We start from the raw sequence: 22,622 nt of genomic DNA, 5'->3' as shown, positions 1-22,622 counted from the left end.
GTTGAAGAGATGCAGAAAGGAGGGGGAGCTGAGGAAAGGAGGGCTTAGTCTGGGAAGGTCTCTTGGAGGAGGTGAGCTTTCAGTAGGGCTTTGAACGGGGGTGGGAAGAGTGATTGGCAGATTTGAGGAGGGAGGAAGTCCTAGGCCAGAGGTCGACGACGGGACAGGTGAGAACAAGGCCCAGCGAGGAGGTTAGCGGCAGAGGAGAGGAGTGTGCGGGCTGGGATGTTGATGGAGAGAAAAAGAGGTGAGGAAGGAGGGGGCAAGGGGATGGAGAGTTTTGAAGCCAAGAGTGAGGAGTTTTTGTTTGATACGGAGGTTGATAGGCAACCGCTGGAGGTTTTTGAGGAGGGGGGTGACATGCCCAGAGCGTTTCTGCAAGAAGATGATCCAGACAGCGGAATGAAGAATAGATTGGAGTGGGGAGAGGCAGAAGGTTGGGAGATCAGGAAAGAGGCTGATGCAGTCATCCAGTCGGGGTAGTTTGAGTGACTGTACTAATGTGGTAGCAGCTCGGATGGAGAGGAAAGGGCAGATCCTGGCGATGTTGTGAAGGTGAGACTGGCAGGTTTTGGTGACGGATTGGACCTGTGGAGTGAGAGAGCAGAATCACAGATGACACCATGGTTGTGGGCCTGTGAGATGGGAAGGATGGTAGTGCCGTCCACAGTGACGGAAAGTTCAGGAGAGGACAGGGTTTGAGAGGGAAGATAAGGAGCTCTGCCTCGGACATGTTGACTTTTAGGTGGCGGGAGGACATCCAAGTAGGAATGCCCTGCCCCTGCCCTGCCCCGCATGGGGCTCAAAATCTAAGTAGGGAGAGCAGGGATTGACTCTCCCATTTTACAGGTGAGGAAACTGAAGCATTGAGCAGTGAAGTGACTTGCCCACGTTCACACAGGAAGCAAGGAGTATCAGTAAAACTGAGGTCACAAAGCAGTGTTGAAGACCCCGTGTCGGGATGAATCGCTGCAGTCCTGAGGGGGAGAAGGCACGGGAGGAGATGCACAGACCTTCTCTGACCTTACTGCCAACGAACTTGCATCCTGCAAAGCCTAGGAAATCCGGGAGGATGTGGGCCAGAGGTGCTACACCAATAGGGAAAAGTCACCTGAGAGGACCCAGGCGCGCATTCACCTCACCAAAGTCGAAGTTGCCCACTCACCCTGCTCCTCCAAAGAGACGGACGAAGAAGGTTCCCACTGGGAAGCCCTTCGGCCGACAGTTGAGACGCTGGAGAGCCAAATCACGTCTGGAAACGCATGGCCCGTTGGCGTTTTGTTGCCCTGAGACTCAAACTTGGCGTTCACTCCCTGCCCACAGGGGTGGGGAGCCAGCAGAAACCGGGACCCTTGCAGCCTGGAACCTCCATGCCGCTGTGGGAAATCAGTCAATCAGTTGCATTTATTGAGCACTTGCTCTATGCAGAGCACTGTACTAAGTGCTTGGGAGAGTACAGTGGGGTGAGGGATGTCAGTTCGTTTATATTTTGAATTTGTTTTAATGGTATCTGTTAAATGCCTACCATGTTAGTAGTAATAATAATTCTAGTATTTAAGTGCTTACTAAGTGCCAGGCACTGTATTAAGCACTGGGGTGGATCCAAGCAAATCAGGTTAGACACAGTCTCTCTCATTCACTCATTTATTCATTCAGTGGTATAGATTGAGTGCTTACTGTGTGCAGAGCACTGTACTAAGTGCTTGGGAAAGCATAATACAGTAATAAAGACAATCCCTCTTGGGGCTCACAGTCTCAATCCCCATTTTACAGATGAGGCACAGAGAAGTGAAGTGACTTGCCCAAGGTCACACAGCAGAAAAGTGGTGGAGCCAGGATTAGAACCCATGAAACTTCTGACTCCCAGGCCCGTGCTCTATCCACTATGCTGCTTTTAGATACAAATTTATCAGGTTGGACATAGTCCTTGTCCCACAAGGGGCTCACAGTCAGTGGTATTTATTGAGCATTTACTGTGTGCAAAGCACTGTACTAAGTGCTTGGGAGAGTACAATATGACAATCTAACATATTCCCCATCCACAATGATCCCCACCATACAGAGGTAACTGAGGCACAGAGAAGTGAAGTGACTTGCCCAAGGTCACACAGCAGCATGGCCTAATGGATAGAGCAAGGGCCGGAGAGTCGGAGGGACCGGGGTTCTAATCCCAGGTCTGCCACTTGTCTGCTGGGTGACCTTGGGCAAGTCACTTCATTTCTCTGTGCCTCAGTTACCTCAACTGTAGGATGGAGATTAAGACTGTGAGCCCCACGTGGGACAGGGACTGAGTCTACTCTGATGATCTTGTATTTACCCCAGGGCTTAGTTTAGTGCCTGGCCCAGAGTAAGCGCTTAACAAATACCGTAATTATTGTTAGCGCATGAGCTGTGGAGCGCCGCTCCCAAAAATCCACACATCAGGTCGACCTCATCCAGTGGGAATTCACCTCCGCCTGCTCTAATCTGGCCCTCTCATCTGCCGAGCAATAGTAATAATACTAATAATATTGGTATTTGTTAAGTGCTTACTATGTGCCAGGCACTGTACTAAGCACTGGGGTGGAGACAAGCAAATCAAGTTTGACACAGTCCCTGTCCCATGTAGGGCTCACAGTCTCAAACCCCATTTTACAGATGAGGTATCTGAGGCCCAGAGAAGTGAAGTGGCATGCCCAAGATCACACAGAAGACAAGTGGCGGAGCCGGGATTAGAACTCATGATCTTCTGACTCCCAGGCCGGTGCTCTAGACCTCTCCATCCTCATTTCCTCCCATGCTCATTGTCTGGGACCGCTGTTTTAGACTTTTAACCTCCCCCCGACAAACGCGCTGTTCTCCTGTAGCCCCCGTCTCATGTCCCTCATGAACCTGGCCAAGTTCTTTGTCAATAAAATTGAAACCATTAGTCCTGGTCTCCCTAAAATCTCTTCTGCTCCTCTCTAGTCCCTTCCTTCTCAAGCACCCTCTTCAACTCTCCCATCCTTCCCAGCAGTATCTCAAGATGAAATTTTTTCGCCTCCTCTCAAATTCTACCACCTGTGCTTCTTACCCCATCCCTTCACACCTTAGAGAAGCTGCACGGCTCAGTGGAAAGAGCTCGATCTTAGGAGTCAGAGGTCATGGGTTCTAATCCCGACTCCACCACCTGTCAGCTGGGTGACTTTGGGCAAGTCACTTCACTTCTCAGTGCCTCATCTGTAAAATGAGAATTAAGACTGTGAGCCCCAAGTGGGACAATTTGATGACCCTGTATCTACCCCAGCGCTTAGAACAGTGCTGGGCACATAGTAAGCACTTATACATTATTATTACCCCATCAGAGCAATTACCCCCGCTTTTCTCCCCTCCCTGACTGCCATCTTCAACCACTCACTTTCCAATGGCTCTTTCCCCACTTCTTTCAAGAATGTTGGTATTTGTTAAGTGCTTACTATGTGCAGAGCACTGTTCTAAGCGCTGGGGTAGACACAGTCTACAATCGATGCCTAGAATTCCTTAACTCCCATTCTCTCCTAGACCCCCTCCAATCTGGCTTCCGTCCCCTCCACTCTACCGAGACTGCTCTCTCTAAGGTCACCCGTGACCTCCTTCTTGCCAAATCCAATGGCTCCTACTCCATTCTGATCCTCCTTGACCTCTCTGCTGCCTTTGACACTGTCGACCATCCCCTCCTCCTCCATACCTTATCTCACCTTGGCTTCACGGACTCTGTCCTCTCCCGGTTCTCCTCTTACCTCTCTGGCCGATCATTCTCGGTCTCCTACGCTGGAACCTCCTCCCCCTCCCATCCTTTAACTGTTGGAGTTCCTCAAGGGTCAGTTCTTGGCCCTCTTCTGTTCTCCATTTACACTCACTCCCTCGGTGAACTCATCCGCTCTCACGGCTTCGACTACCATCTCTACGCAGATGACACGCAGATCTACATCTCCGCCCCTGTCCTCTCCCCCTCCCTTCGGGCTCGCATCTCCTCCTGCCTCCGGGACGTCTCCACCTGGATGTCGGCCCGCCACCTAAAACTCAACATGAGCAAGACTGAGCTCCTCATCTTCCCTCCCGAACCCGGTCCTCTCCCAGACTTCTCTATTACCGTGGATGGCACGACCATCCTTCCCGTCCCGCAGGCCCGCAATCTCGGTGTCATCCTTGACTCGTCCCTCTCGTTCACCCCACACATCCTATCCGTTACCAAGACCTGCCGGTTTCACCTCTACGATATCGCCAAGATCCGCCCTTTCCTCTCCACCCAAACGGCTACCTTACTATTACAGGCTCTTGTTATATCCCGGCTAGACTACTGTGTCAGCCTTCTCTCTGACCTCCCTTCCTCCTCTCTCGCCCCGCTCCGGTCTATTCTTCACTCCGCTGCCCGGCTCATCTTCCCGCAGAAACGATCTGGGCCTGTCACTCCCCTTCTTAAACAACTCCAGTGGTTGCCTATCGACCTCCGCTCCAAACAAACACTCCTCACTCTAGGCTTCAAGGCTCTCCATCACCTTGCCCCTTCCTACCTCTCCTCCCTTCTCTCTTTCTACCGCCCACCCCGCACGCTCCGCTCCTCTGCCACCCACCTCCTCACCGTCCCTCGGTCTCGCCTATCCCGCCGTCGACCCCTGGGTCACGTCCTCCCGCGGTCCTGGAACGCCCTCCCTCCTCACCTCCGCCAAACCGATTCTCTTTCCCTCTTCAAAACCCTACTTAAAAATCACCTCCTCCAAGAGGCCTTCCCAGACTGAGCTCCTCTTCCCCCTCTACTCCCTCTGCCATCCCCCCTTTACCTCTCCGCAGCTAAAGCCTCATTTTCCCCTTTTCCCTCTGCTCCTCCACCTCTCCCTTCCCATCCCCACAGCACTGTACTCGTCCTCTCAACTGTATATATTTTCGTTACCCTATTTATTTTGTTAATGAATTGTACATCACCTTGATTCTATTTAGTTGCCATTGTTTTTACGAGATGTTCTTCCCCTTGACGCTGTTTAGTGCCATCGTTCTTGTCTGTCCGTCTCCCCCGATTAGACCGTAAGCCCGTCAAACGGCAGGGACCGTCTCTATCTGTTGCCGACTTGTTCATCCCAAGCGCTTAGTACAGTGCTCTGCACATAGTAAGCGCTCAATAAATACTATTGAATGAATGAATGAATGAATATAAATATATATATATCCACTATATACAATAACATATAATAATAATAATAATAATAATAATAAAGTTCACCAATGACTTTCTTGCCATTCATTCATTCATATTTATTGAGTGCTAAACTATGAGCAGAGCACTGTACTAAGTGCTTGGAATCCAATAGCCTCTACTTCAGTACAATCACTTATCCTCTCCCGCCTTGATTACCGCATTAGCTTCCTTGCTGACCTCCCTGCCTCCTGTCTCTCCCCATTCCAGTCCATACTTCACTCTGCTGCCCAGATCATTTTCTACAAAAACGTTCAGGGCACGTTTCTCCACTCAAGAACCTGCAGTGGCTGCCAACCTAACTCCACATTAAACAAAAACTCCTCCCCCTTGGCTTTAAAGCAATCCACCATCTTGCACACTTGTACCTCACCTTGCTTCTCTCTACTACAACACTCCGCTCATCTAATGCTCACTGTACCTCAATCTCATCTATCTTGCCCTCTGAATCTCCAAGAGGCCTTCCCAGACTGAGCTCCCCGCTTTTTCCCTCTGCTCCCTCTACCCCCGCCTTCATCTCTCTGCAGCTAAACCCTCTTCTCCCCGCTTTCCCTCTCCTCCTCCCCGTCTCCCCTCCCACCCCCTCAGCACTGTACTCATCCGCTCATCTGTATATATCTTCATCACCCTATTTATTTTGTTTATTGAGATGTACACCATCCTGATTCTATTTATTTGCCATTGTTTTTATGAGATGTTCTTCCCCTTGACTCTACTGATTGCCATTGTTCTTGTCTGTCTGTCTGTCTCCCCCCAATTAGACTGTAAGCCCGTCAAAGGGCAGGGACTGTCTCTATCTGTTGCTGATATGTACATTCCAAACACTTAGTACAGTGCTCTGCACATAGTAAGCGCTCAGTAAATACTAAGAGTAATAAGAGAAGTATTCAGGCCATACTTCACTCTGCTGTCCGATTATCTTTCTACAGAAACACTCTGGCCATGTCACCCCCTTCCTCAAAAATCTCCAGTGGTTGCCTATCAATCTCCATATCAAACAAAAACTCCTCACTGTTGACTTCAAAGCTCTCCATCCCCTTGCCCCTTCTTATCTCACCTCCCTTCTCTCCTTCTCCATCCCAGCCCACACACTCCGCTCCTCTGGTGCTGACCTCCTCACTGTGCCTCCTTTCTCCTGTCCCACCATTGAGCCCTGGCCCACGTCCTATCTCTGGCCTGGAACGCCCTCCCTCCTCAAATCCGCCAAACACTAACACTTCCCCCCTTCAAAGCCCTACTGAAGGCGCACCTCCTCCAAGAGGTCTTCCCAGACTAAGGTCCCCCCTTTCCTCAGCTCCCCCTTTGCATCATCTCGACATGCTCCCTTTGCTCATCGCCCCCCCACCCACCCCACGGCACTTGTGTATAGCATCTGTAATTCCATTTATTTATACTGATGACTGTTTACTTGTTTTGATGTCCCTCTCATCCGCTCTAGACTTTAAGCCCAGTGTGGGCAGGAACTGTCTCTCTCTTTATTGCTGAATTGTACTTTCCAAGCAGTGCTCTGCACACAGTAAGCACTTAATAAATACAACTGAATGAATGAATGACTGTGGCTGACGATTAACTTGCATCTATCACCGTGATTTGGACAGTGCTTGATACACAGCAAGCGCTTGACAAATACCACAATTACTATTATTATTTCAGTTTTAATCAGTGTTTCCTCCTCTGCCTCTCATTCTCTTACTGTGGGCATCTCAGAAGGCTCTGTTCTAGTTCCCCTACTCGCTTCTCTCTCTTCATTCGCTCTCTCAGGGAGTTCTTCCACTCACATGGTTTAGTTACCATCTCCCAAATTAATTCATTCATTCAATCGTATTTATTGAGCGCTTACTGTGTGCAGAGCACTGTACTAAATGCTTGGAAAGTACCATTCGGCAACAGATAAAGACAATCCCTATCCAACAACAAGATCACAGTCGAGAAATCTAAGTCTCTAACCCTGCCCTCTCACTTTGAACCTTATGAACTGGAGATTAAGGAAGCGGGAAGTAACCAGGAGCTAGTCTAATCAATCAATCAACCTCATCATATTTATTGAATGCTTACCATGTGCAGAGCGCTGTACTAAGCACTTGGGAGAGTTCAATATAACAAAAGTTCGTAGTCACATTGCCTGCCCAGAATGAGCTCATAGTCTAGATGAGAGACAGACATTGATATAAAGAAATGATGGTTATGTCCATAACTGCCGTGGGGCCGAGGGAGGGGGTGAATAAAGAGTACAAATCCAAGCACAAGGATGACACAGAAGGGAGTGGAAGAAGAAATGAAGGCCTAGTCAGGGAAAGCCTCTTAAAAGTGTACATTTTTGAGGAGGAGAGTGATGAGACCTGACCCATGTTTTAGAAAGATGTGTTGTGATGCTGTGTTGGGATGCACTGTAGCAAAGGAGAGGTTGTGTGGAGGAAAGAAAGAGGCTGATTGCAATAGTGAAAGCAAAAGGTTCTTAAGGCCTTTACAGGGGGCACAGCTGTGAGAGAGGAACGGCTCAATAAATCTGTGAAATATGGAAATATGTCAACAATATTCTGGTTGACTGGATGTGGGGATTAAACAAAGAGGGAAGTCAAAAATGACTAAGTTGTGAAGGTAAGGAACAAGGAGGATAGTGTTATTGTTGACAGAGGTGAGAAAGTTAGGAAGAAGGGCGGGTTTTGGAAAGAAATGGGAAGTTCAATTTTAAGCATATAAACCAAATGGTAGTATTGAGTGCTTACTAATAATTGTGGTATTTGTTAAGGGCTTACTATGTGCCAAGATGGGACTGAGCTCTGATTATACAAGATAATCAAGTCCCGCATGGGGCTCACAGTCCAAGTAGGAGGGAGAACAGGTCTTTGATCTCCATTTTGCAGATGAGGGAACTGAGGCACAGAGAAGTGAAGTGACTGTCCCAAGGTCACAAGGTAGACAAGTGGCAGATCTGGGATTAGAACCCATGACCTTCTGACTCCCGGACCCATACTCTCGCCACTATGCCACGTGGGAACTTACAGTCTAGAGGGGGATACAAGCATCAAAATAAATTGCTGACAGGAGAAATGGCAGCCTGTAAGTAAATATGATATGTACTTAAATGCTGTGGGGCTGAGGGTGGGGTGAATATCCAGTGCTTAATAATAATGTTGGTATTTGTTAAGCACTTACTATGTGCAGAGCACTGTTCTAAGCGCTGGGGGAGATACAGGATAATCAGGTTGTCCCACGTGAGACTCACAGTCTTCATCCCCATTTTACAGATGAGGGAACTGAGGCACAGAGAAGTGAAGTGACTTGCCAAACAGTCACACAGCTGACGAGTGGCAGAGCCAGGATTTGAACCCATGACCTCTGACTCCCAAGCCCAGGTTCTTTCAACTGAGGTTCTTTCAATAAGGGAAGCAGCGTGGCTCAGTGGAAAGAGCCTGGGCTTCGGACTCAGAGGTCATGGTTTCGACTCCCGGCTCGGCCACTTGTCAGCTGTGTGACTGTGGGCGAGTCACTTCACTTCTCTGGGCCTCAGTTCCCTCATCTGGAAAATGGGGATTAAGACTGTGAGCCCCACGTGGGACAACCTGATTCCCCTGTATCTCCCCCAGCGCTTAGAACAGTGCTCTGCACATAGTAAGCGCTTAACAAATACCAATATTATTATTAACTGAGTCACGCTAAGGGCTACAAATCCAAGTGCATAAGGAGGGAAAATTGCGGAAATGAAGACATAGTCAGGGAAGGCCTCTTGGAGGATATGTGATTTTAGGATGGCTATGAAGATGGGGAGAGTGGTGGTAAGTGGGATATAATAATGTTGGTATTTGTTAAGCGCTTACTATGTGCAGAGCACTGTTCTAAGCGCTGGGGTAGATACAGGGTCATCAGGTTGTCCCACGTGAGGCTCACAGTCTTCATCCCCATTTTACAGATGAGGTAACTGAGGCCCAGAGAAGTGAAGTGACTTGCCAAACAGTCACACAGCTGACGAGTGGCAGAGGCAGGATCCGAACCCAGGATCTCTGACTCCCAAGCCTGGGCTCTTTCCACTGAGCCACGCTAAGGGCTACAGATCCAAGTGCACAGGGAGGGAAAATGGCAGAAATGAAGGCATAGTCAGAGAAGGCCTCTTGGAGGAGATGTGATTTTAGGATGGCTTTGAAGATGGGGAGAGTGGTGGTAAGTGGGATATGAAGGAGGAGGGAGTTCCAGACCAGAGGGGGGATGTGGGCAAGAGGTCAGCGGCAACATAAGACAATATCGAGGTACAATGAGAAAGGTGGGGTAAAAGAAGTGAAGTGTACAGGGTGGATGGTAGGAGGGGGAGAGACAATTGAGTGCCTTGGAGCCGACGCTAAGGAGTCCCTGTTTGATGCGGAGGCGAACCTTCTAAACCGTAAGATCACTGGGGGCAGGGAATAACCGTGTCTGCTAATTCTGATGTATTGTAGTCTCTGAAGTGCTTAATTCAGTGCCCTGTAGGTAGTAAGCGCTCAATAAGCACCCCTGGTTGATTGGAGGATTTTGAGGAGTAGAGAGAGAAGCAGCGTGGCTCAGTGGAAAGAGCCCGGGCTTGGGAGTCAGAGGTCATGGGTTTGAATCCCAGCTCTGCCACTTGTCAGCTGTGTGACTGTGGGCAAGCCACTTAACTTCTCTGTGCCTCAGTTCCCTCATCTGTAAAATGGGGATTAAGACTGTGAGCCTCACGAGGGACAACCCGATTACCCTGTATCTACCCCAGTGCTTAGAACAGAGAAGCAGCGTGGCTCAGTGGAAAGAGCACGGGCTTTGGAGTCAGAGGTCATGGGTTCGAATCCCCGCTCGGCCACTTGTCAGTGGTGTGACTTTGGGCAAGTCACTTAACTTCTCGGTGCCTCAGTTACCTCATCTGTAAAATGGGGATTAAGATTGTGAGCCCCACGTGGGACAACCTGATTCCCCTGTGTCTACCCCAGCGCTTAGAACAGTGCTCGGCACATAGTAAGCGCTTAACAAATACCAACATTATTATAATTATTATTATTAACAGTGCTCTGCTCATAGTAAGCGTTTAACAAACATCAACATTATTATTATTGTTATTATAAAAGGTTTTTTCAGAAAAATGAGACATGGACTGGAGAGTGGAAAAGCAGTAGTCAAGGTGGAATAAACAGGTATGGAGACAGAGACAGAGACAGAGGCAGAAGCCTTTAAGAACTGAACTGGAGGGAGGGAAAAAGAAACAGAAACCGTCAAGAGAATGGGTGGAGAAATATGTGTATGACTTGCTAGTAAAGCAGGGTCAGTGGGTAGATAATGGTAGGTAAATAGGTAGCGTTAGGAAAAACTGGGCTGGTAGTTACTTACTCTCGTATTTTCAGATTGAGAACTGGAAGGCAATAGTATTGATCGAGTGCTTGCTGAGAGCAGAGTACTGTACTTGGGAGAGAACAACAGAGTTGGTAAATATAACCCCTGCTCACAAGGATTTTATGGGATAGTGGAGGATTTTGCAACAAGAATGAGAATTAAGAATGAAAGTAAAAACTGAGTTAATGAAAATCTCTCTGTCACAAATTTAAAAAATGCATTCTGCAAAATACAATTTTTTAGAGGGTACTGACCTAGTCATAAAAGCATGAGATGAAGAGCTTTTTGGAACAGATCTTACCCATCATTTTAATGAGTTTAAAATTTGGGAGTGAGGTAGAGGAGAATGGAAAATGAAATTATGATGCGTGCAGAAAAAAAAGGAAAAGTGCCAATAAGTACTAATCTCAAGGTGCTGCCAGAGAGAGATGGTCTCCTCTGGGCAATTCAATCGATCCATGGTATTAATTGAGCACCAACTATGTGCAGAGCACTGTACTAAGCTAGTATTTAGCAGAGGACAATACCACAGAATTATCAGATACCTTCCCCGCCCATAACGAGCTCAATCAATAGCATTCACTGAATGCTTATTCGGTGCAGAGCAGTATCCTAAGTGCTTTGGACAGTACAATAGAGTTAAGGGACACATTCCTGACCTGAAGAAGTTTACAGTTTGGGGAGAATTAGATTCACAAATCTAGACAACATTCACTGGATTTTTGAAAACTTAAGCAAGCCACTCAAGTGCCGCTTGTGAATTTTTATAACACTGACAAACATGCCACACATTTTTATGAAATAGAGGGACTTTTAGACTCTAGGCCATAAGCTCCTTGTGGGCAGGGAACGTGTCTACCATTTTGCTGAACTGTACTCTCCCATGTGCTTAGGACTGTGTTCTGGACATACTACTTCTAATAATAATAAAAATAATATTGGTATTTGTTAAGCGCTTACTACGTGCAGAGCACTGTGTTAAGCGCTGGGGTAGATACAGGGGAATCAGGTTGTCCCACGTGAGGCTCACAGTCTTAATCCCCATTTTACAGATGAGGGAACTGAGGCACAGAGAAATGAAGTGACTTGCCCACAGACACACAGCTGCCAAGTGGCAGAGCCGGGGTTCACGTTCAGTAAATACCAATGATGCTTTTAGCGCCCACCTGCTTTCAGGAGGTTGCTTGAAGTGGAAATAAAGGAAGAGGGGAGCAATTGAATATTTACTCTAGGAAGATTGCTTGTTTTTATTTTGGTGGGACGCATCTGAAACGGCAGACCAGGCCTTCCTGTCTCTATCTGTTGCCGACTTGTTCATTCCAAGCGCTTAGTACAGTGCTCTGCACATAGTAAGCGCTCAATAAATACTATTGAATTCTTAATGGACAACAAAAATAAGTAAAAAGGTATTGCACAAAAAATGTTGCTTCTAAATAAGAAATCCTGTTCCCAATTACCTGGTATCTACCCCAGTGCTTTGCAAAGTATGTGGCACATAATATGTGCTTACCAAATGTCAATCAATCATATTTATTTAATGCTTACTGTGTGCAGAGCACTGTACTAAGCGCTTGGGAGAGTACAATATAACAGACACCTTCCCTGCCAGATACCTCATCATCATTACTATTGTTTAGGACTCCTAGCTTGAGAGAGAGAGAGCCACCAGCTTGGCAGCAAAATAACAAAAGGAAGGCAAAGTGAAATTCTTTTGTTTTTATGGTATTCGTTAGGTGATTACTATGTGTCTGGCACTGTGTTAAGCGCTGGTGAATATACAAGCTAATCAGGGTGGACCCAGTCGATGTCCCATATGGGGCTCACAGTCTTTATTAATCTCCATTTTCCTGATGAGGTAACTGAGGCACAGAGAGGTTAAGTGACCTGCCCAAGGTCACAGAATGGCCAAGGGGCAGAGCTCGGATTAGAACCCAGGTCCTTCTGACTCCCAGGCCCGTGCTCTATCCACTAGACCACGCTGCTTCTCATTCTTGTTGATATGATTGATTCAAAATTGCAAATATGTCGAACTATGTAAAATGGGGATTAAGACTGAGCCTCATGTGGGACAGGAAATGGTGTCCAACCCGATTTGCTTTTATTTACCCCAGCGCTTAGTACTGTCCCTGGCCCACCGTAAGTGCTTAGGAAATACCATGTTTATTATTATTACCTATCATTAAGATCAGGAGAGCCTTCTGAAAAACATTCAGGTGTGTGCAGAATGAGCTGAGCTACTGAATTCTCATTTTACATGCTTTCGCCCCTGCACTTACATTTGTAGCCTTTATTCACCTCCTCCCCACAGTGCTTACCTATCAAGCGCTTAGTACAGTGCTCTGAACCCTGTAAGCACTCAATAAATACAACTGAATGATCACATCCATAATCTATTTATAATAATAATAACAACAATGTTGGTATTTGTTAAGCACTTACTGTGTGCAGAGCACTGTTCTAAGTGTTGGGGTAGATACAGGGTAATCAGGTTGTCCCACGTGAGGCTCACAGGTAATCCCCATTTTACAGATGAGGTAACTGAGGCCCAGAGAAGTGAAGTGACTTGCCCATAGTCACACAGCTGACAAGTGGCAGAGACGGGATTCGAACTCATGACCTCTGACTCCCAAGCCTGTGCTTTCCACTGAGCCACGCTGCTTCTTTATGTCTGTCTCACCTTCCAGACTGTCAGCTCAATGTGGGCAGGGAACACATCTACCAACTCTGTTCTATTGTACTCTCCCAAGCACTTAATAATGGTGGTATTTGTTAACTACTTAATATGTGCCAATCACTGTTCTAAGCACTGGGGAGGCGGGGATACAAAGATGATCAGCTTGCCCCACGTGGGGCTCACAGTTTTAATCCCCATTTTCCAGATGAGGTAACTGAGGCACAGAGGAAGTGAAGTGACTTGTCCAAAGTCACACAGCTGGCAAGCGACGGATCCGGGATTAGAACCCACGACCTCTGACTCCCAAGCCCGGTCTCTTTCCACTGAGCTGCGCTGCTTCTCTACAGTGATCTGCACACAGTAAGCGCTCAAGAAATGTAATTGATTGATTGATTTCATATACATTTGTTTCTTAAAAGCTAAATACTGTGTGTTGACAGAGTTGGTGAAGTGGGCTCATTTTTTGGCTATATAATTTTGGGTTTGATCCTGCTTGTAGTCACTGAATTTAATCTTCCATTTCAGCCTTTTTTTTTCTGTACCTGTGATGATTGAAGCAATAACGTTTCGTAAACATAAGGGCAAACGAGTACTGTTCAAAATGTGCTCTCTTCAATTCCTACGTAGCATTCACCAGTCATAGACAGTTCTAGAAATGGTAAAAGCTGTTTTGGGAACAAACCGACTTAATTATGTCAGGGACAGACTAGATGCATTTCTTACTACATGATAGTTTAAAAATTTTAAACTATTAAAAATTTTAAGCTCTCTTTTGGATTACGCTCAGTATGGAGCAGAGAAACAAAGAGAAAGGGTCAGTGAGGATTCATTCATTCATTCATTCATTCATTCATTCATTCATTCAATAGTATTTATTGAGCGCTTACTATGTGCAGAGCACTGTACTAAGCGCTTGGAATGGACAAATCGGTAACAGATACAGTCCCTGCCCTTTGACAGGCTTAAAGTCTAATCGGAGGAGACGGACAGACAAGAACAATAGCAAGAAATAGAATCAAGGGGATGAATATCTCATTAAAACACTAGCAAATAAATAGAATCAAGGCGCTGTACATTTCATTAACAAAATAAATAGGCTAATGAAAATATATACAAATTTTAGTCTATATAAAAATGTCTAAGAAAAAGCGCAAAAATGGGGAAAATGATTTTTAATTACATTCTTTAGAATCCCTGAGAGGTACTTGATGATGATGGCATTTGTTAAAGCGCTTGCTATGTGCAAAGCACTGTTCTAAACGCTAGGATAGATACAGGGTAAAGAGATTGTCCCACGTGGGGCTCACATTTTTTAATCCCCATTTTTACAGATGAAGTAACTGAGGCACTGAGAATTTAAGTGACTTGCCCAAGGTCACACAGCAAACATATGACAGAGTGGGGATTAGAACCCACATCCTCTGACCCCCAAGCCCGTGCTCTTGAATGAATGAATGAATGAATAGAAATGAAATCTTAGAAATTGTTTTAAGGGACAAGGTTGGATTCCTGAGGCCTTGGGAAATGTGCTTGTGAGCTCGTTGTGGGCAGCAAATGTGTCTGATGTTACATTGTACTCTCCCAAGCGCTTAGTACAGCTTACTCTGTAAGCGCTCAATAAATACGACTAACAATAGTGTTGGTATTTGTTAAGCGCTTACTATGTGCCGAGCACTGTTCTAAGCGCTGGGGTAGATACAGGGTCATCAGGTTGTCCCACGTGAGGCTCACAGTTAATCCCCATTTTACAGATGAGGTAACTGAGGCCCAGAGAAGTGAAGTGACTTGCCCACACTCACACGGCTGACAAGTGGCAGATCCAGGATTTGAACTCATGACCTCTGACTCCCAAGCCTGTGCTCTTTCTACTGAGCCATGCTACTTTCCCAAGCGCTTAGTACAGTGCTCTGCACACACTAGTGCTCACTGACTACCATTAAATGAATGAACGAAGAGCACTTAGGTGGGGGGTCATTGCGGTCAGAAATGTGTCTGTTTCTTGCTTTAGTGTCCTCTCCCAAGAGTTTCATCCAGTACTCTGCCCCCGTTAAGCGCTCAGTAAGTAGCATCGAATGAATGAAGAACTATGATGGATTGATTCGGGAGTGGCCCAGGGCTCTGCACACAGTAAGCGCTCAATAAATAGGATTGAAGAAATGAAATTATTAACAACTCAAATAGGGAGGGCCCTGGCTCTGGCTTGGCGGCCTTCTTCCCCTGTGGCTCCGGAGGCCTTGCCCGGGGAGAAAACTGCTGAATATATTATTGATTACCCTAATTATTTTCTTAATGATGTGAATATCTCTCTGATTCAATTTATCTTGATGAATTTGTTTTGTTTTATTTTGCTTTGCTGTCTCCCCCCTTCTAGACAGTGAGCCCGTCACTGGGCAGGGACGGTCCCTCTCTGTGGCCCAGTTGTCCACTCCAAGCGCTTAGTCCAGCGCTCTGCACACAGTCAGCTCTCAATAAATAATCAATAAATCAATAAATGAAATAAATATTTTGTCTTGTTCTGTTTTACTTTGCTGCCTGTCTCCCCGCTTCTAGACTGTGAGCCCGTCGCTGGGCAGGGACGGTCCCTCTCTGTGGCCCAGTTGTCCACTCCAAGCGCTTAGTCCAGTGCTCTGCACACAGTCAGTGCTCAATAAATACAATAATCAATCAATAAGTAAAATAAATAAATGTTTTGTCTTGTTCTGTTTAGCTTTGCTGTCTCTCCCCTTTTATACAGTAAGCCTGTTGTTGGACAGGGACGGTCCCGCTCTGTGGCCCAATTGTCCATTCCAAGCGCTTAGTCCAACCCTCTGCACACAGTCAGCGCTCAACAAATATAATAATCAATCAATCAATAAAATAAATAAATGTTTTGTCTTGTTCTGTGTTGCTTTGCTGTCTCCCCCCTTCTAGACTGTGAGCCCGTCACTGGGCAGGGATGGTCCCTCTCTGTGGCCCAACTGTCCACTCCAAGCTCTTAGTCCAGCGCTGAGCACACAGTCAGCGCTCAATAAATACAATAAATAATCAATTAATAAATAAAATAAATGTTTTGTCTTGTTCTGTGTTGCTTTGCTCTCTGTCTGCCCCCTTCTAGACCATGAGCCCGTTTCTGGGCAGGGATGTGGCCCAACTGTCCACTCCAAGCGTTTAGTCCAGCGCTCTGCACACAGTCAGGGCTCAACAAATCCAATAAATAATCAACAAAAGAAATAAATGTTTTGTCTTGTTCTGCTCTGCTTTGCTGTCTGTCTCCCCCCTTCTAGGCCGTGAGCCTGTCGCTGGGCAGGGATGGTCCCTCTCTGGGGTCCAACTGTCCACTCCAAGCTCTTTAGTCCAGCGCTGAGCACACAGTCAGCGCTCAATAAATCCAATAAATAATCAATTAATAAATAAAATAAATGTTTTGTTCTGTGTTGCTTTGCTCTCCGTCTCCCCCCTTCTAGACCATGAGCCCGTTGCTGGGCAGGGATGTGGCCCAACTGTCCACTCCAAGTGCTGAGTCCAGCGCTCTGCACACAGTCAGCACTCAACGAATCCAATAAAAAATCAATCAAAAAATAAATGTTTTGTCTTGTTCTGCTTTGCTTTGCCGTCTGCCTTCCCCCTTCTAGACCGTGATCCCGTTGCTGGGCAGGGATGGTCCCTCTCTGGGGCCCAACTGTCCACTCCAAGCGCCGAGTCCAGCGCTCTGCACACAGTCAGCTCTCAACAAATCCAATAAATAATCAATTAATAAATAAAATAAATGTTTTGTTCTGAGTTGCTTGGCTCTCTGTCTCCCCCCCTTCTAGACCATGAGCCCGTTGCTGGGCAGGGATGGTCCCTCTCTGGGGCCCAACTGTCCACTCCAAGCGCCGAGTCCAGCGCTCTGCACACAGTCAGCGCTCAACAAATCCAATAAATAATCAATTAATAAATAAAATAAATGTTTTGTTCTGAGTTGCTTGGCTCTCTGTCTCCCCCCCCCTTCTAGACCATGAGCCCGTTGCTGGGCAGGGATGGTCCCTCTCTGGGGCCCAACTGTCCACTCCAAGCGCTCTGCACACAGTCAGAGCTCCCCAAATAGGAGGGAATAAATGAAGGAAGGGGGAGACAGCTGACCTTTCTTTCCCCTCCCCCGGCCCGTCCGAGGGGTGGGAAGGGCTTGCTGTCCCGGGACTGCGGGGTCCGGCCCGCAAACTGGGGGAGGGGGTAGGGGGAGGGGCTGGAGGAGGGGCAGAGCCCAAAGAAAGCGCGGCCCGAGGCCTTCCGCCCGCCTTTTTTCTTGGCCGGCTTCATTCACTCGATCCTCTTTTTGGAGCCCTGACTATGTGCGAAGCGCTGGGCTCAGCCCCTTGGAGTGGACGGTCGGGCCACAGAGAGAGACCATCCCTGCCCCCCGAGGGGATCGCAGGCTAGAAAAGGGCGGGGGGGCTCACACACAGCTAAGCAAAGGAGAACAAGACCAAACGTTTATTTTATGTATCGATTGATTATTTATTGTATCTGTTGAGCGCTGACTGTGTGCAGGGCGCTGGACTAAGCGCTTGGAGTGGACAACTGGGCCACAGGGAGAGACCGTCCCTGCCCCACGACAGGCTCACAGTCTAAAAGGGGGGCACACAGACAGCAAAGCAAAAGAGGACAAGACAAAACATTTATTTTATGTACTGATTGATTATTTATTGAGCACTGACTGTGCAGAGCGCTGGACTAAGCGCTTGGAGTGGACAATTGGGCCACAGAGAGAGACCATCCTTGCCCAACGAGGGGCTCACAGTCTAAAAGGGGGAAGACAGCAAAGCAAAACAGAACAAGACAAAACATTTATTTTATGTATTGATTGATTATTTATTGAGCGCTGACTGTGTGCAGAGCGCTGGACTAAGCGCTTGGAGTGGACAGTTGGGCTACAGAGAGAGATCATCCCTGCCCAGCGACGGGTTCATGGTCAAAAGGGGGAAGAAAGCAAAGTAAAACAACAAGACAAAACATTTATTTTGTGTATTGATTGATTATTTATTGAGTGCTGACTGTGTGCAGAGCGCTGGACTAAGCGCTTGGAGTGGACAATTGGGCCACAGAGAGAGACCGTCCCTGCCCCAGAAGGAAATCACAGTCTAAAAAGGGGGACACAGACAACAAAGCAAAACAGAACAAGTCAAAACATTTATTTTATGTATCAATTGATTATTTATTGTATTTGTTGAGCGTTGACTCTGCAGAGCGCTGCACTAAGCACTTGGAAAGGACAACTGGGCCACAGAGAGGGACTGTCCCTGCCCCCCAAGGGGCTCACGGTCTAAAAGGGGGAGACAGGGGGTAGACAGACAACAAAATAAAGCAAGTAGACAGGCATCAGTACCATCAAGATAAATAGAATCACTGATACAGATCATCACTTCTTAACTTCTCTGTGCCTCAGTTCCCTCATCTGTAAAATGGGGATTAACTGTGAGCCGTACATGGGACAACCTGATGACCCTGTATCTACCCCAGCGCTTAGAACAGTGCCCTGCACATAGTAAGCGCTTAACAAATACCAACATTATTATTATTATTATTATTAACAGAATAAACAGAGTAATATATAATATATACAAATATGCACAAATGTGACGCGGCCTCGGGGCTGGGGCCTGCGGGGACCCTGACCTGGGCATCTGGAAGCCTGGGCCGAGGTGCAGTCCTTTTTCTGCCACGTGAACGATAATAATAATGATAATAATGTTGGTATTCGTTAAGCGCTTACTATGTGCCGAGCGCTGTTCTAAGCCTGGGGTAGACACAGGGTCATCAGGTTGTCCCACGTGAGGCTCACACTTTTAATCCCCATTTTTAGGATGAGATAACTGAAGCCCAGAGAAGTGAAGTGACTTGCCCACAGTCACCCATCTGACAGGCGGCAGAGCCGGGATTAGAACCCTTGACCTCTGACTCCTAAACCCATGCTCTTTCCACTGAGCCGCGCTGCTTCTCCAGTGTGGCCTAGTGGAAAGAGCCTGGCGTGGGAGTCAGAGGGCGTGGGTTCTAATCCCACCACTTGTCAGCTGTGAGACTTTGGGCAAGCCACTTCACTTCTCTGGGCCTCAGTGACCTCACCTGGAAAATGGGGATGGAGACTGTGAGCCCCACGTGGAACAGCCTAATTCCCTTGTATAATAACGATGGCACAGAGTAACAATAATGTTGGTATTTGTTAATAATAATAATGTTGGTATTTAAGCGCTTACTATGTGCAGAGCAGTGTTTTAAGTGCTGGGGGAGATCAGGTTGTCCCACGTGAGGCTCACAGTTAATCCCCATTTGACAGATGAGGTAACTGAGGCATAGAGAAGTTAAGTGACCTGTCCACTTCCAAGCCCGGGATCAGCACTGACTCTGTGCCAAGCACTGTTCCACACAGGGGAAGCGCTTAATAGTAATGTAGGAATTTGTTAAGTGCTGACTCTGTGCCAAGCACTGTTCTACACAGAGAAACAGCATGGCTCAGTGGAAAGAGCCCGGGCTTGGGAGTCAGCAATCATGGGTTCGAATCCCTGCTCTGCCACTTAATAATGTTGGTATTTGTTGGTATTTGTTAAGCGCTTACTATGTGCAGAGCACTGTTCTAAGCGCTGGGGTAGACACAGGGGAATCAGGTTGTCCCACGTGGGGCTCACAGTCTTCATCCCCATTTTACAGATGAGGTAACTGAGGCACAGAGAAGTTAAGTGACTTGCCCACAGCCACACAGCTGACAAGTGGCGGAGCCGGGATTCGAACCCATGATCTCTGACTCCAAAGCCCGTGCCCTTTCCACTGAGCCAGCTGCTTCTCTTGTCAGCTGTGTGACTGGGGGCAAGTCACTTCACTTCTCTGGGCCTCAGTTCCCTCATCTGTAAAATGGCGATGAAGACTGGGAGCCTCATGTGGGACAAGCTGATTCCCCTGTATCTCCCCCAGCGCTTAGAATAGTGCTCTGCACATAGTAAGTGCTTAACAAATACCAACAGTATTATTAAATACCAACATTATTATTGATAGTAATTGATAGTATTGATAGTAATGTTGGTATTTATTAAGCTCTATGCAAAGCACTGTTCTACACAGAGGAAGCGCTTGAGAAATATTAAAAAATGTTGGTATTTGTGAAGCGCTTACTATGTGCCAAGCACTGTTCTAAGCGCTGGAGAGGATACAAGGTGATCAGGTTGTCCCCTGTGGGGCTCACAATTTTCATCTCCATTTTCCAGATGAGGGAACTGAGGCCCAGAGAAGTTAAGTGACTGGCCCCCAGTCACACAGCTGACAAGTGGCGGAGCCGGGATTGGAACCCATGACCTCTGCCTCCCAAGCCCGGCCTCTTGCCACTGAGCCAATAATGCCCCTAATAATAATGATATTTGTGAAGCGCTGACTATGTGCAAAGCGCCGTTCTAAGCGCTGGGGGGGGATACAAGGTGATGAGGTGGTCCCACGTGGGGCTCCCAGTCTTCATCCCCATTTTACAGATGAGGGAACTGAGCGGTGAAGTGATTTGCCCAAAGTCCCGCAGCTGACCGGGGGCGGAGGCGGGATTCGAACCTGTGACCTCTGACTCCCAAGCCCGGGCTCTTTCCACTGAGCCACGCTGATTCTCTAATATTAACATTATTATTATTATTATTGTTATCATCATCATCACCATCATCATCATCATTATTATTATTATTATTATTATTATTATTATTATTATTATTATTATTATTATTATTATTATTATTATTTTCCCCCCGGGAGGCGGAGAGCGGCTGGGGATGGGTCGGGGAGCGCAGCGCCTCCCGCACTGTTTACATTCCGCGGCGGGTGCACGTGGTGGGACGGCCTCGCCCGCTCATTGGTGGGCGCCGCGCCGCCGGCCCCGCCCCCTAGGCCGGTCCCGCCCTCTCATTGGCCGTCTCCGCCCGCCCCGCCCTCTCATTGGCCGGGCGCCGCCCACCCCGCCCGCTCATTGGCCGGCGCGCTCGGGGCTCCGCCCCCCGCAGCCCTCCCGGTGGCCGGAGCCCGGCCGGAGCTGGGGCTAATAATAATAATAATAATAATAATAATATTGGTATTTGTTAAGCGCTTACTAGGTGCCGAGCACTGTTCTGAGCGCTGGGGTAGATCCAGGGTCATCAGGTTGTCCCACCTGAGGCTCACAGTTGATCCCCATTTGACAGATGAGGTCACTGAGGCCCAGAGAAGTGAAGTGACTTGCCCACGGTCCCACAGCTGACAAGGGGCAGAGTCGGGATTCGAACTCATGACCTCTGACTCCCAAGCCCGGGCTCTTTCCACTGAACCACGCTGCGGGCGGGAGGAGGTCGCCGCCACGACCGCCTGCCTTACTAGGCGCCGATCACTGTTCTAACCGCTGGGGGACATAATAACAATAACCATGGTAATAGTAATAATAATAATAATAATAATATTGCTATTTGTGAAGCGTTTGCTGTGTGCCAAGCACTGTTCTAAGCGCTGGGAGACATAATAAGAATAATCATGGTAATAATAATAATAATGATAATAATGGTATTTGTGAAGCGCTTACTATGTGCCAAGCACTGCTCTAAGCGCTGGGAGACAATAATAATCATGGTAATAATAATAATAATAATAGTAATGGTATTTGTGAAGCGCTTACTATGTGCCAAGCACGGCTCTAAGCGCTGGGAGACAATAAGAATAATCATGGTGATAATAATGATAATAATGGTATTTGTGAAGCGCCTACTATGTGCCAAGCACTGTTCTAAGCGCTGGGAGACATAATAAGAATAATCATGGTAATAATAATGATAATAATGGTATTTGTGAAGCGCTTACTATGTGCCAAGCACTGTTCTAAGCGCTGGGGGAGATACAAGGTCAGGAGGTTGGCCCACGTGGGGCTCCCAGGCTTCATCCTCATTTTATTTATTTGTGATGACATTTATTAAGTGCTTACTATGGGCCAAGCACTGTTCTAAGCACTGGGGGAGATAATAAGAGTCATGGTAATAATAATATTGGTATTTGTGAAGCGCTTACTAGGGGCCAAGCACTGTTCTAAGCGCCTGGAGACATAATAAGAATACTCATGGTAATAATAATACTAATAATCATGGTATTTGGGAAGCGCTTACTATGGGCCAAGCACTGTTCTAAGCGCTGGGGGACGTAATAAGAATAATCATGGTAATAATAATAATGGTATTTGTGAAGCGCTTACTATGGGCCAAGCACTGTTCTAAGCGCTGGGGGAGATACAAGGTCAGGAGGTTGGCCCACGTGGGGCTCCCAGGCTTCATCCTCATTTTATTTATTTGTGATGGCATTTATTAAGAGCTTACTATGTGCCAAGCACTGTTCTAAGCGCTGGAGTAGGTACAAGGTCATGAGGTTGTCCCACGTGGGGCTCACAGTCTTCATCCCCATTTTAACAATATTAATAATGTTCAGCGTAGC

Source organism: Ornithorhynchus anatinus, chromosome 4, assembly GCF_004115215.2.
Source record: "Ornithorhynchus anatinus isolate Pmale09 chromosome 4, mOrnAna1.pri.v4, whole genome shotgun sequence".
Taxonomy (NCBI): Eukaryota; Metazoa; Chordata; class Mammalia; order Monotremata; family Ornithorhynchidae; genus Ornithorhynchus; species Ornithorhynchus anatinus.
This window is presented reverse-complemented; position numbering follows the sequence as displayed.